Source organism: Embiotoca jacksoni, unplaced genomic scaffold (genome assembly GCF_022577435.1).
Source record: "Embiotoca jacksoni isolate LCO1_2020_lvr unplaced genomic scaffold, fEmbJac1.0.p SCAF_122, whole genome shotgun sequence".
NCBI lineage: Eukaryota > Metazoa > Chordata > Actinopteri > Embiotocidae > Embiotoca > Embiotoca jacksoni.
In genome coordinates, this window is record NW_027185255.1 from 223,558 (window position 1) to 236,872 (window position 13,315).

Genomic DNA, 13,315 nt, shown 5'->3' on the forward strand with positions numbered 1-13,315 from the left:
GTACAAATTAACACGAAAATATGGGTTTATATTCTTTAATATTAGTGATTTATGTGCTTTTATGTGACATTAACTGATTTCTCTCCGTCTTTTCTTTCAAGCGGTCAGACAGCGACGCCCTGCGGCAGGTCGGTAAAACTGCAGCGGATACTTGTTTGAGAATGTAAACAAAAGTAAGAGTTTCTCTTTCTGTTTTCACCACTTTACAGAAAATAGAAGCAGAAGAAAACAGATTTCACCCCACAGACATATTTTAATGTTCAGAGACACCAAACACGACAAAAAAAACCAACTGAAGGATGTTTTAAAAAAGGCAGTTTCAGATCAGCAGACCAGGTGACCAGAGATGTCAGAGTGCTTCCTGCAGGGCTGTTAGAGGAGGAGCGTCGAGGAGGAGGGTCTACTGAGGCCTTTGTTCATGCAGCCTGACTAGATTACCCAGAGTGCCTCAGCCCCTCTGACAGACTCAAACTGGACCTGGACCAGCAGAATTAAAGCCCGATCCGGTCCCACAGAACCCGTAATGTCCATTTCACCTACATAACCTACGTGGTGACTCCTGGGGCCGTTTCCTCTGTTGCTTTCTGTCCATTTCCAGCTGGGTTTAATGTCCCAGCTTCCTCCCGGCGTCCCAGACCCTGTAGTGGAGGCTTCTGCAGACCAGACCTATAAAGAGCCCTTGAAGCCCAGTGTAATGTTGTGAGGCTTTGGCCTTCACACATACTAAAATTGGAATGATACAGAGAAGATTAGCATGGCCCTTGTGCAAGGATGACACGCAAATTCGTGAAGCGTTCCTTATTTTCCTACTTTGGCGTTCTTCCTTTATATTTTATAGTTTTGGCACCAAAACTAGAAGGAAGTCAGGAGGAAAACGACCCAGATCACTTTTATTTACTTATTCATTTCTGCCCTGAAACCCGATTTAAACTCTTTTATTTTTCTACAATTTATAACCGCAGTGTTGTGAATCATCAACAGCTTTGTGTTCATTTTTGCCAGAAACTCTGAATTAAAACTCGGCATTTTTCCACTTTTAAATTAAAAACAGTGAGTCGAAAAAAACACTGCACATGTGGGTAAAGCTGTAATGGTCCTTCACTCCACAATAACACTGTTGTCTGTGTTTCTTGTTTGTTTAAATATAAATATATATATACACACTGTACTGTATATACTGTGCAGTTTTATATTTAATATTTTTTTTGCTGTTATTTTATTGCTTTCCTGTATCTATAGATGCTGCTGTAGTGAAAAATGTCCCCTTGGTGATTAATAAAGTAACTACATACCTACCTACCTACATCCAGACTGAGAAGTCATCTGACCTTTTCCTTTTCCTGTCTTCCTTTGCTCTCTCACTCATCCTCCCCCTCCCCCCCCCCTGTCTGGACTCCTGTACCTCCCTCCTGGCAGGTCTACCTGTTAGTGCCCTCTGACCTCTGCAGCTCATCCAGAATGCAGCAGCTCCACTTTAACCTCCTACATTCACTTTCTTGATTCTTGTTCTGGTTTGAACCCTCATGGTTCAATGAACTTGTTGTAAGTCGCTTTGGATAAAAGAGTCAGATAAATGAAATGTAAAAACCAAAGGTTTAACTGTTTAGAAGGTCTGATTGATGCACAAGCCAGTCTCCTCTCTGTGGCTCCTCCCCCCGTTCCATTTGTCATTTTACAGAGAAGATTGATCTGAAATTGTAAACTTACGATCTCTCTCATATAGTCTCCTTAGGACGAGGGGGCGTAGCAGAGAGGAATTAGGACAAATCCGGGTCTTCCTATTGGTTTGTTCCAAGTCTGATTCTCGAAATTGGGACAAATCCGGCTCTTCCATTGGCCGGCCGCTTTCCTGATGGCCCAAGACGGCGCACGGTGATTGGAGGGGGCGGGACATCGTCATCATCACCCATTGGCCCAGAAGACTGTGGGAGAGTTGGGATAGAGAAGATGGAAACATTGCATATATATATATATATATGTATTATACTACATTCATCATATGCATACATAGTACACCAGTCCAGTCCGACGGCGGGATCGAACCGGCGACCTTCTGCACCCCAGCGCCCCCTTCCCCCCTTCCATCGAGTCTTTTTCGCTTTCTCTGTGGGGGAGGGAGGGTTACCCCAGCGGCCTGGGACCGCCTCGTTAGCCCGGCCTCCACCGGGACAGGCCCTCGGAGCCTCGGAACCGGTGAGGACGCTCATGAGGACCTGCCCGTATTCATTAGTGACCCAGGCGGCCTGTCGGAGGCGGTACCGGCGAGCTGCTTCGTCACCTGACAGAGAGAATATATTATTCAATATTATTCAATATTATTCGTGATATAAGCTACCGTATAGCAGTTCTTGCTCGCAAACAACAACAACAAATTGGCATCCTTCCCGTCACAAGTGTTCCGGAAACAATGGTCGCAGTGTTTTCACCCATTTTCCTCCTAAATTTAGAGACTTTCTGTTCAACTCTGGTCTCACTTTCTGTCACTTAAACTCCATTTCAGGTGTTTTTAGTAACTTCTGTCTGTCTGTCTTCCCGCGGGGAGTTTTACTGTCTGATTGAGGCTCATGACCGCAAAACAAACCCGGAAAAGAAGTGAACTACTGACTCGTATTATTCTCCGAGTTGATCATCCCGTTGTAGTCAGCTGGTCGCGTGTCTTCTGGACTCATGTTTAGCACCTGTGAATGTTTTACTCAATAGATGTGTGTTTTTAACGGTGTCTGGTTGGAGTCTGTTTTGGAACGAGAGAACGGGACGATTCCGGCTAAATGAACGTGACAGAAGTACCGACTATCACAGAAATACTTTTGAAGATCATGAGTGTACAAATTAACACGAAAATATGGGTTTATATTCTTTAATATTAGTGATTTATGTGCTTTTATGTGACATTAACTGATTTCTCTCCGTCTTTTCTTTCAAGCGGTCAGACAGCGACGCCCTGCGGCAGGTCGGTAAAACTGCAGCGGATACTTGTTTGAGAATGTAAACAAAAGTAAGAGTTTCTCTTTCTGTTTTCACCACTTTACAGAAAATTGAAGCAGAAGAAGACAGATTTCACCCCACAGACATATTTTAATGTTCAGAGACACCAAACACGACAAAAAAAACCAACTGAAGGATGTTTTAAAAAAGGCAGTTTCAGATCAGCAGACCAGGTGACCAGAGATGTCAGAGTGCTTCCTGCAGGGCTGTTAGAGGAGGAGCGTCGAGGAGGAGGGTCTACTGAGGCCTTTGTTCATGCAGCCTGACTAGATTACCCAGAGTGCCTCAGCCCCTCTGACAGACTCAAACTGGACCTGGACCAGCAGAATTAAAGCCCGATCCGGTCCCACAGAACCCGTAATGTCCATTTCACCTACATAACCTACGTGGTGACTCCTGGGGCCGTTTCCTCTGTTGCTTTCTGTCCATTTCCAGCTGGGTTTAATGTCCCAGCTTCCTCCCGGCGTCCCAGACCCTGTAGTGGAGGCTTCTGCAGACCAGACCTATAAAGAGCCCTTGAAGCCCAGGGTAATGTTGTGAGGCTTCGGCCTTCACACATACTAAAATTGGAATGATACAGAGAAGATTAGCATGGCCCTTGTGCAAGGATGACACGCAAATTCGTGAAGCGTTCCTTATTTTCCTACTTTGGCGTTCTTCCTTTATATTTTATAGTTTTGGCACCAAAACTAGAAGGAAGTCAGGAGGAAAACGACCCAGATCACTTTTATTTACTTATTCATTTCTGCCCTGAAACCCGATTTAAACTCTTTTATTTTTCTACAATTTATAACCGCAGTGTTGTGAATCATCAACAGCTTTGTGTTCATTTTTGCCAGAAACTCTGAATTAAAACTCGGCATTTTTCCACTTTTAAATTAAAAACAGTGAGTCGAAAAAAACACTGCACATGTGGGTAAAGCTGTAATGGTCCTTCACTCCACAATAACACTGTTGTCTGTGTTTCTTGTTTGTTTAAATATAAATATATATATACACACTGTACTGTATATACTGTGCAGTTTTATATTTAATATTTTTTTTGCTGTTATTTTATTGCTTTCCTGTATCTATAGATGCTGCTGTAGTGAAAAATGTCCCCTTGGTGATTAATAAAGTAACTACATACCTACCTACCTACATCCAGACTGAGAAGTCATCTGACCTTTTCCTTTTCCTGTCTTCCTTTGCTCTCTCACTCATCCTCCCCCTCCCCCCCCCCTGTCTGGACTCCTGTACCTCCCTCCTGGCAGGTCTACCTGTTAGTGCCCTCTGACCTCTGCAGCTCATCCAGAATGCAGCAGCTCCACTTTAACCTCCTACATTCACTTTCTTGATTCTTGTTCTGGTTTGAACCCTCATGGTTCAATGAACTTGTTGTAAGTCGCTTTGGATAAAAGAGTCAGATAAATGAAATGTAAAAACCAAAGGTTTAACTGTTTAGAAGGTCTGATTGATGCACAAGCCAGTCTCCTCTCTGTGGCTCCTCCCCCCGTTCCATTTGTCATTTTACAGAGAAGATTGATCTGAAATTGTAAACTTACGATCTCTCTCATATAGTCTCCTTAGGACGAGGGGGCGTAGCAGAGAGGAATTAGGACAAATCCGGGTCTTCCTATTGGTTTGTTCCAAGTCTGATTCTCGAAATTGGGACAAATCCGGCTCTTCCATTGGCCGGCCGCTTTCCTGATGGCCCAAGACGGCGCACGGTGATTGGAGGGGGCGGGACATCGTCATCATCACCCATTGGCCCAGAAGACTGTGGGAGAGTTGGGATAGAGAAGATGGAAACATTGCATATATATATATATATATGTATTATACTACATTCATCATATGCATACATAGTACACCAGTCCAGTCCGACGGCGGGATCGAACCGGCGACCTTCTGCACCCCAGCGCCCCCTTCCCCCCTTCCATCGAGTCTTTTTCGCTTTCTCTGTGGGGGAGGGAGGGTTACCCCAGCGGCCTGGGACCGCCTCGTTAGCCCGGCCTCCACCGGGACAGGCCCTCGGAGCCTCGGAACCGGTGAGGACGCTCATGAGGACCTGCCCGTATTCATTAGTGACCCAGGCGGCCTGTCGGAGGCGGGGGTACCGGCGAGCTGCTTCGTCACCTGACAGAGAGAATATATTATTCAATATTATTCAATATTATTCGTGATATAAGCTACCGTATAGCAGTTCTTGCTCGCAAACAACAACAACAAATTGGCATCCTTCCCGTCACAAGTGTTCCGGAAACAATGGTCGCAGTGTTTTCACCCATTTTCCTCCTAAATTTAGAGACTTTCTGTTCAACTCTGGTCTCACTTTCTGTCACTTAAACTCCATTTCAGGTGTTTTTAGTAACTTCTGTCTGTCTGTCTTCCCGCGGGGAGTTTTACTGTCTGATTGAGGCTCATGACCGCAAAACAAACCCGGAAAAGAAGTGAACTACTGACTCGTATTATTCTCCGAGTTGATCATCCCGTTGTAGTCAGCTGGTCGCGTGTCTTCTGGACTCATGTTTAGCACCTGTGAATGTTTTACTCAATAGATGTGTGTTTTTAACGGTGTCTGGTTGGAGTCTGTTTTGGAACGAGAGAACGGGACGATTCCGGCTAAATGAACGTGACAGAAGTACCGACTATCACAGAAATACTTTTGAAGATCATGAGTGTACAAATTAACACGAAAATATGGGTTTATATTCTTTAATATTAGTGATTTATGTGCTTTTATGTGACATTAACTGATTTCTCTCCGTCTTTTCTTTCAAGCGGTCAGACAGCGACGCCCTGCGGCAGGTCGGTAAAACTGCAGCGGATACTTGTTTGAGAATGTAAACAAAAGTAAGAGTTTCTCTTTCTGTTTTCACCACTTTACAGAAAATTGAAGCAGAAGAAGACAGATTTCACCCCACAGACATATTTTAATGTTCAGAGACACCAAACACGACAAAAAAAACCAACTGAAGGATGTTTTAAAAAAGGCAGTTTCAGATCAGCAGACCAGGTGACCAGAGATGTCAGAGTGCTTCCTGCAGGGCTGTTAGAGGAGGAGCGTCGAGGAGGAGGGTCTACTGAGGCCTTTGTTCATGCAGCCTGACTAGATTACCCAGAGTGCCTCAGCCCCTCTGACAGACTCAAACTGGACCTGGACAAGCAGAATTAAAGCCCGATCCGGTCCCACAGAACCCGTAATGTCCATTTCACCTACATAACCTACGTGGTGACTCCTGGGGCCGTTTCCTCTGTTGCTTTCTGTCCATTTCCAGCTGGGTTTAATGTCCCAGCTTCCTCCCGGCGTCCCAGACCCTGTAGTGGAGGCTTCTGCAGACCAGACCTATAAAGAGCCCTTGAAGCCCAGGGTAATGTTGTGAGGCTTCGGCCTTCACACATACTAAAATTGGAATGATACAGAGAAGATTAGCATGGCCCTTGTGCAAGGATGACACGCAAATTCGTGAAGCGTTCCTTATTTTCCTACTTTGGCGTTCTTCCTTTATATTTTATAGTTTTGGCACCAAAACTAGAAGGAAGTCAGGAGGAAAACGACCCAGATCACTTTTATTTACTTATTCATTTCTGCCCTGAAACCCGATTTAAACTCTTTTATTTTTCTACAATTTATAACCGCAGTGTTGTGAATCATCAACAGCTTTGTGTTCATTTTTGCCAGAAACTCTGAATTAAAACTCGGCATTTTTCCACTTTTAAATTAAAAACAGTGAGTCGAAAAAAACACTGCACATGTGGGTAAAGCTGTAATGGTCCTTCACTCCACAATAACACTGTTGTCTGTGTTTCTTGTTTGTTTAAATATAAATATATATATACACACTGTACTGTATATACTGTGCAGTTTTATATTTAATATTTTTTTTGCTGTTATTTTATTGCTTTCCTGTATCTATAGATGCTGCTGTAGTGAAAAATGTCCCCTTGGTGATTAATAAAGTAACTACATACCTACCTACCTACATCCAGACTGAGAAGTCATCTGACCTTTTCCTTTTCCTGTCTTCCTTTGCTCTCTCACTCATCCTCCCCCTCCCCCCCCCCCCTGTCTGGACTCCTGTACCTCCCTCCTGGCAGGTCTACCTGTTAGTGCCCTCTGACCTCTGCAGCTCATCCAGAATGCAGCAGCTCCACTTTAACCTCCTACATTCACTTTCTTGATTCTTGTTCTGGTTTGAACCCTCATGGTTCAATGAACTTGTTGTAAGTCGCTTTGGATAAAAGAGTCAGATAAATGAAATGTAAAAACCAAAGGTTTAACTGTTTAGAAGGTCTGATTGATGCACAAGCCAGTCTCCTCTCTGTGGCTCCTCCCCCCGTTCCATTTGTCATTTTACAGAGAAGATTGATCTGAAATTGTAAACTTACGATCTCTCTCATATAGTCTCCTTAGGACGAGGGGGCGTAGCAGAGAGGAATTAGGACAAATCCGGGTCTTCCTATTGGTTTGTTCCAAGTCTGATTCTCGAAATTGGGACAAATCCGGCTCTTCCATTGGCCGGCCGCTTTCCTGATGGCCCAAGACGGCGCACGGTGATTGGAGGGGGCGGGACATCGTCATCATCACCCATTGGCCCAGAAGACTGTGGGAGAGTTGGGACAGAGAAGATGGAAACATTGCATATATATATATATGTATATAAATATGTATTATACTACATTCATCATATGCATTCATAGTACACCAGTCCAGTCCGAGGGCGGGATCGAACCGGCGACCTTCTGCACCCCAGCGCCCCCTTCCCCCCTTCCATCGAGTCTTTTTCGCTTTCTCTGTGGGGGAGGGAGGGTTACCCCAGCGGCCTGGGAACGCCTCGTTAGCCCGGCCTCCACCGGGACAGGCCCTCGGAGCCTCGGAACAGGTGAGGACGCTCATGAGGACCTGCCCGTATTCATTAGTGACCCAGGCGGCCTGTCGGAGGCGGGTACCGGCGAGCTGCTTCGTCACCTGACAGAGAGAATATATTATTCAATATTATTCGTGATATAAGCTACCGTATAGCAGTTCTTGCTCGCAAACAACAACAACAACAACAAATTGGCATCCTTCCCGTCACAAGTGTTCCGGAAACAATGGTCGCAGTGTTTTCACCCATTTTCCTCCTAAATTTAGAGACTTTCTGTTCAACTCTGGTCTCACTTTCTGTCACTTAAACTCCATTTCAGGTGTTTTTAGTAACTTCTGTCTGTCTGTCTTCCCGCGGGGAGTTTTACTGTCTGATTGAGGCTCATGACCGCAAAACAAACCCGGAAAAGAAGTGAACTACTGACTCGTATTATTCTCCGAGTTGATCATCCCGTTGTAGTCAGCTGGTCGCGTGTCTTCTGGACTCATGTTTAGCACCTGTGAATGTTTTACTCAATAGATGTGTGTTTTTAACGGTGTCTGGTTGGAGTCTGTTTTGGAACGAGAGAACGGGACGATTCCGGCTAAATGAACGTGACAGAAGTACCGACTATCACAGAAATACTTTTGAAGATCATGAGTGTACAAATTAACACGAAAATATGGGTTTATATTCTTTAATATTAGTGATTTATGTGCTTTTATGTGACATTAACTGATTTCTCTCCGTCTTTTCTTTCAAGCGGTCAGACAGCGACGCCCTGCGGCAGGTCGGTAAAACTGCAGCGGATACTTGTTTGAGAATGTAAACAAAAGTAAGAGTTTCTCTTTCTGTTTTCACCACTTTACAGAAAATTGAAGCAGAAGAAGACAGATTTCACCCCACAGACATATTTTAATGTTCAGAGACACCAAACACGACAAAAAAAACCAACTGAAGGATGTTTTAAAAAAGGCAGTTTCAGATCAGCAGACCAGGTGACCAGAGATGTCAGAGTGCTTCCTGCAGGGCTGTTAGAGGAGGAGCGTCGAGGAGGAGGGTCTACTGAGGCCTTTGTTCATGCAGCCTGACTAGATTACCCAGAGTGCCTCAGCCCCTCTGACAGACTCAAACTGGACCTGGACCAGCAGAATTAAAGCCCGATCCGGTCCCACAGAACCCGTAATGTCCATTTCACCTACATAACCTACGTGGTGACTCCTGGGGCCGTTTCCTCTGTTGCTTTCTGTCCATTTCCAGCTGGGTTTAATGTCCCAGCTTCCTCCCGGCGTCCCAGACCCTGTAGTGGAGGCTTCTGCAGACCAGACCTATAAAGAGCCCTTGAAGCCCAGGGTAATGTTGTGAGGCTTCGGCCTTCACACATACTAAAATTGGAATGATACAGAGAAGATTAGCATGGCCCTTGTGCAAGGATGACACGCAAATTCGTGAAGCATTCCTTATTTTCCTACTTTGGCGTTCTTCCTTTATATTTTATAGTTTTGGCACCAAAACTAGAAGGAAGTCAGGAGGAAAACGACCCAGATCACTTTTATTTACTTATTCATTTCTGCCCTGAAACCCGATTTAAACTCTTTTATTTTTCTACAATTTATAACCGCAGTGTTGTGAATCATCAACAGCTTTGTGTTCATTTTTGCCAGAAACTCTGAATTAAAACTCGGCATTTTTCCACTTTTAAATTAAAAACAGTGAGTCGAAAAAAACACTGCACATGTGGGTAAAGCTGTAATGGTCCTTCACTCCACAATAACACTGTTGTCTGTGTTTCTTGTTTGTTTAAATATAAATATATATATACACACTGTACTGTATATACTGTGCAGTTTTATATTTAATATTTTTTTTGCTGTTATTTTATTGCTTTCCTGTATCTATAGATGCTGCTGTAGTGAAAAATGTCCCCTTGGTGATTAATAAAGTAACTACATACCTACCTACCTACATCCAGACTGAGAAGTCATCTGACCTTTTCCTTTTCCTGTCTTCCTTTGCTCTCTCACTCATCCTCCCCCTCCCCCCCCCCCTGTCTGGACTCCTGTACCTCCCTCCTGGCAGGTCTACCTGTTAGTGCCCTCTGACCTCTGCAGCTCATCCAGAATGCAGCAGCTCCACTTTAACCTCCTACATTCACTTTCTTGATTCTTGTTCTGGTTTGAACCCTCATGGTTCAATGAACTTGTTGTAAGTCGCTTTGGATAAAAGAGTCAGATAAATGAAATGTAAAAACCAAAGGTTTAACTGTTTAGAAGGTCTGATTGATGCACAAGCCAGTCTCCTCTCTGTGGCTCCTCCCCCCGTTCCATTTGTCATTTTACAGAGAAGATTGATCTGAAATTGTAAACTTACGATCTCTCTCATATAGTCTCCTTAGGACGAGGGGGCGTAGCAGAGAGGAATTAGGACAAATCCGGGTCTTCCTATTGGTTTGTTCCAAGTCTGATTCTCGAAATTGGGACAAATCCGGCTCTTCCATTGGCCGGCCGCTTTCCTGATGGCCCAAGACGGCGCACGGTGATTGGAGGGGGCGGGACATCGTCATCATCACCCATTGGCCCAGAAGACTGTGGGAGAGTTGGGACAGAGAAGATGGAAACATTGCATATATATATATATATATATATATTTAAATATATATATGTATATAAATATGTATTATACTACATTCATCATATGCATACATAGTACACCAGTCCAGTCCGAGGGCGGGATCGAACCGGCGACCTTCTGCACCCCAGCGCCCCCTTCCCCCCTTCCATCGAGTCTTTTTCGCTTTCTCTGTGGGGGAGGGAGGGTTACCCCAGCGGCCTGGGACCGCCTCGTTAGCCCGGCCTCCACCGGGACAGGCCCTCGGAGCCTCGGAACCGGTGAGGACGCTCATGAGGACCTGCCCGTATTCATTAGTGACCCAGGCGGCCTGTCGGAGGCGGTACCGGCGAGCTGCTTCGTCACCTGACAGAGAGAATATATTATTCAATATTATTCAATATTATTCGTGATATAAGCTACCGTATAGCAGTTCTTGCTCGCAAACAACAACAACAAATTGGCATCCTTCCCGTCACAAGTGTTCCGGAAACAATGGTCGCAGTGTTTTCACCCATTTTCCTCCTAAATTTAGAGACTTTCTGTTCAACTCTGGTCTCACTTTCTGTCACTTAAACTCCATTTCAGGTGTTTTTAGTAACTTCTGTCTGTCTGTCTTCCCGCGGGGAGTTTTACTGTCTGATTGAGGCTCATGACCGCAAAACAAACCCGGAAAAGAAGTGAACTACTGACTCGTATTATTCTCCGAGTTGATCATCCCGTTGTAGTCAGCTGGTCGCGTGTCTTCTGGACTCATGTTTAGCACCTGTGAATGTTTTACTCAATAGATGTGTGTTTTTAACGGTGTCTGGTTGGAGTCTGTTTTGGAACGAGAGAACGGGACGATTCCGGCTAAATGAACGTGACAGAAGTACCGACTATCACAGAAATACTTTTGAAGATCATGAGTGTACAAATTAACACGAAAATATGGGTTTATATTCTTTAATATTAGTGATTTATGTGCTTTTATGTGACATTAACTGATTTCTCTCCGTCTTTTCTTTCAAGCGGTCAGACAGCGACGCCCTGCGGCAGGTCGGTAAAACTGCAGCGGATACTTGTTTGAGAATGTAAACAAAAGTAAGAGTTTCTCTTTCTGTTTTCACCACTTTACAGAAAATTGAAGCAGAAGAAGACAGATTTCACCCCACAGACATATTTTAATGTTCAGAGACACCAAACACGACAAAAAAAACCAACTGAAGGATGTTTTAAAAAAGGCAGTTTCAGATCAGCAGACCAGGTGACCAGAGATGTCAGAGTGCTTCCTGCAGGGCTGTTAGAGGAGGAGCGTCGAGGAGGAGGGTCTACTGAGGCCTTTGTTCATGCAGCCTGACTAGATTACCCAGAGTGCCTCAGCCCCTCTGACAGACTCAAACTGGACCTGGACCAGCAGAATTAAAGCCCGATCCGGTCCCACAGAACCCGTAATGTCCATTTCACCTACATAACCTACGTGGTGACTCCTGGGGCCGTTTCCTCTGTTGCTTTCTGTCCATTTCCAGCTGGGTTTAATGTCCCAGCTTCCTCCCGGCGTCCCAGACCCTGTAGTGGAGGCTTCTGCAGACCAGACCTATAAAGAGCCCTTGAAGCCCAGGGTAATGTTGTGAGGCTTCGGCCTTCACACATACTAAAATTGGAACGATACAGAGAAGATTAGCATGGCCCCTGCGCAAGGATGACACGCAAATTCGTGAAGCGGACCTTATTTTTATAATTTGTCATAGATTGTCATATTTTAGATGTACAATATCTCCCTCTGCTGGCCGCGCGGCGCCACTGCAGCGTTGCAGCAGAGCGGAGCGGAGCAGAGTCTCAGTTTCACAACAAAAACAACAAGAAGACACGCAAATTCGTGAAGCGTTCCTTATTTTCCTACTTTGGCGTTCTTCCTTTATATTTTATAGTTTTGGCACCAAAACTAGAAGGAAGTCAGGAGGAAAACGACCCAGATCACTTTTATTTACTTATTCATTTCTGCCCTGAAACCCGATTTAAACTCTTTTATTTTTCTACAATTTATAACCGCAGTGTTGTGAATCATCAACAGCTTTGTGTTCATTTTTGCCAGAAACTCTGAATTAAAACTCGGCATTTTTCCACTTTTAAATTAAAAACAGTGAGTCGAAAAAAACACTGCACATGTGGGTAAAGCTGTAATGGTCCTTCACTCCACAATAACACTGTTGTCTGTGTTTCTTGTTTGTTTAAATATAAATATATATATACACACTGTACTGTATATACTGTGCAGTTTTATATTTAATATTTTTTTTGCTGTTATTTTATTGCTTTCCTGTATCTATAGATGCTGCTGTAGTGAAAAATGTCCCCTTGGTGATTAATAAAGTAACTACATACCTACCTACCTACATCCAGACTGAGAAGTCATCTGACCTTTTCCTTTTCCTGTCTTCCTTTGCTCTCTCACTCATCCTCCCCCTCCCCCCCCCCTGTCTGGACTCCTGTACCTCCCTCCTGGCAGGTCTACCTGTTAGTGCCCTCTGACCTCTGCAGCTCATCCAGAATGCAGCAGCTCCACTTTAACCTCCTACATTCACTTTCTTGATTCTTGTTCTGGTTTGAACCCTCATGGTTCAATGAACTTGTTGTAAGTCGCTTTGGATAAAAGAGTCAGATAAATGAAATGTAAAAACCAAAGGTTTAACTGTTTAGAAGGTCTGATTGATGCACAAGCCAGTCTCCTCTCTGTGGCTCCTCCCCCCGTTCCATTTGTCATTTTACAGAGAAGATTGATCTGAAATTGTAAACTTACGATCTCTCTCATATAGTCTCCTTAGGACGAGGGGGCGTAGCAGAGAGGAATTAGGACAAATCCGGGTCTTCCTATTGGTTTGTTCCAAGTCTGATTCTCGAAATTGGGACAAATC

At 44.4% G+C, this 13,315-nt stretch overlaps 5 non-coding genes across 5 annotated transcripts; all 5 read left to right on the plus strand.

Annotated features, from left to right (window-relative positions):
- Nucleotides 1-699: 699 nt before the first annotated feature.
- On the plus strand, nucleotides 700-806 carry LOC138195729 (U6 spliceosomal RNA). The gene has a single exon (XR_011178047.1). It is a non-coding gene; the product is annotated as a U6 spliceosomal RNA (small nuclear RNA).
- A 2,715-nt stretch (nucleotides 807-3,521) lies between these two features.
- On the plus strand, nucleotides 3,522-3,628 carry LOC138195720 (U6 spliceosomal RNA). The gene has a single exon (XR_011178038.1). It is a non-coding gene; the product is annotated as a U6 spliceosomal RNA (small nuclear RNA).
- Nucleotides 3,629-6,346: 2,718 nt separating this feature from the next.
- LOC138195721 (U6 spliceosomal RNA) lies at nucleotides 6,347-6,453 on the plus strand. The gene has a single exon (XR_011178039.1). It is a non-coding gene; the product is annotated as a U6 spliceosomal RNA (small nuclear RNA).
- A 2,722-nt stretch (nucleotides 6,454-9,175) lies between these two features.
- LOC138195726 (U6 spliceosomal RNA) lies at nucleotides 9,176-9,282 on the plus strand. The gene has a single exon (XR_011178044.1). It is a non-coding gene; the product is annotated as a U6 spliceosomal RNA (small nuclear RNA).
- A 2,748-nt stretch (nucleotides 9,283-12,030) lies between these two features.
- LOC138195732 (U6 spliceosomal RNA) lies at nucleotides 12,031-12,137 on the plus strand. Its single transcript, XR_011178050.1, has one exon. It is a non-coding gene; the product is annotated as a U6 spliceosomal RNA (small nuclear RNA).
- The last annotated feature ends 1,178 nt before the right edge of the window (nucleotides 12,138-13,315 follow it).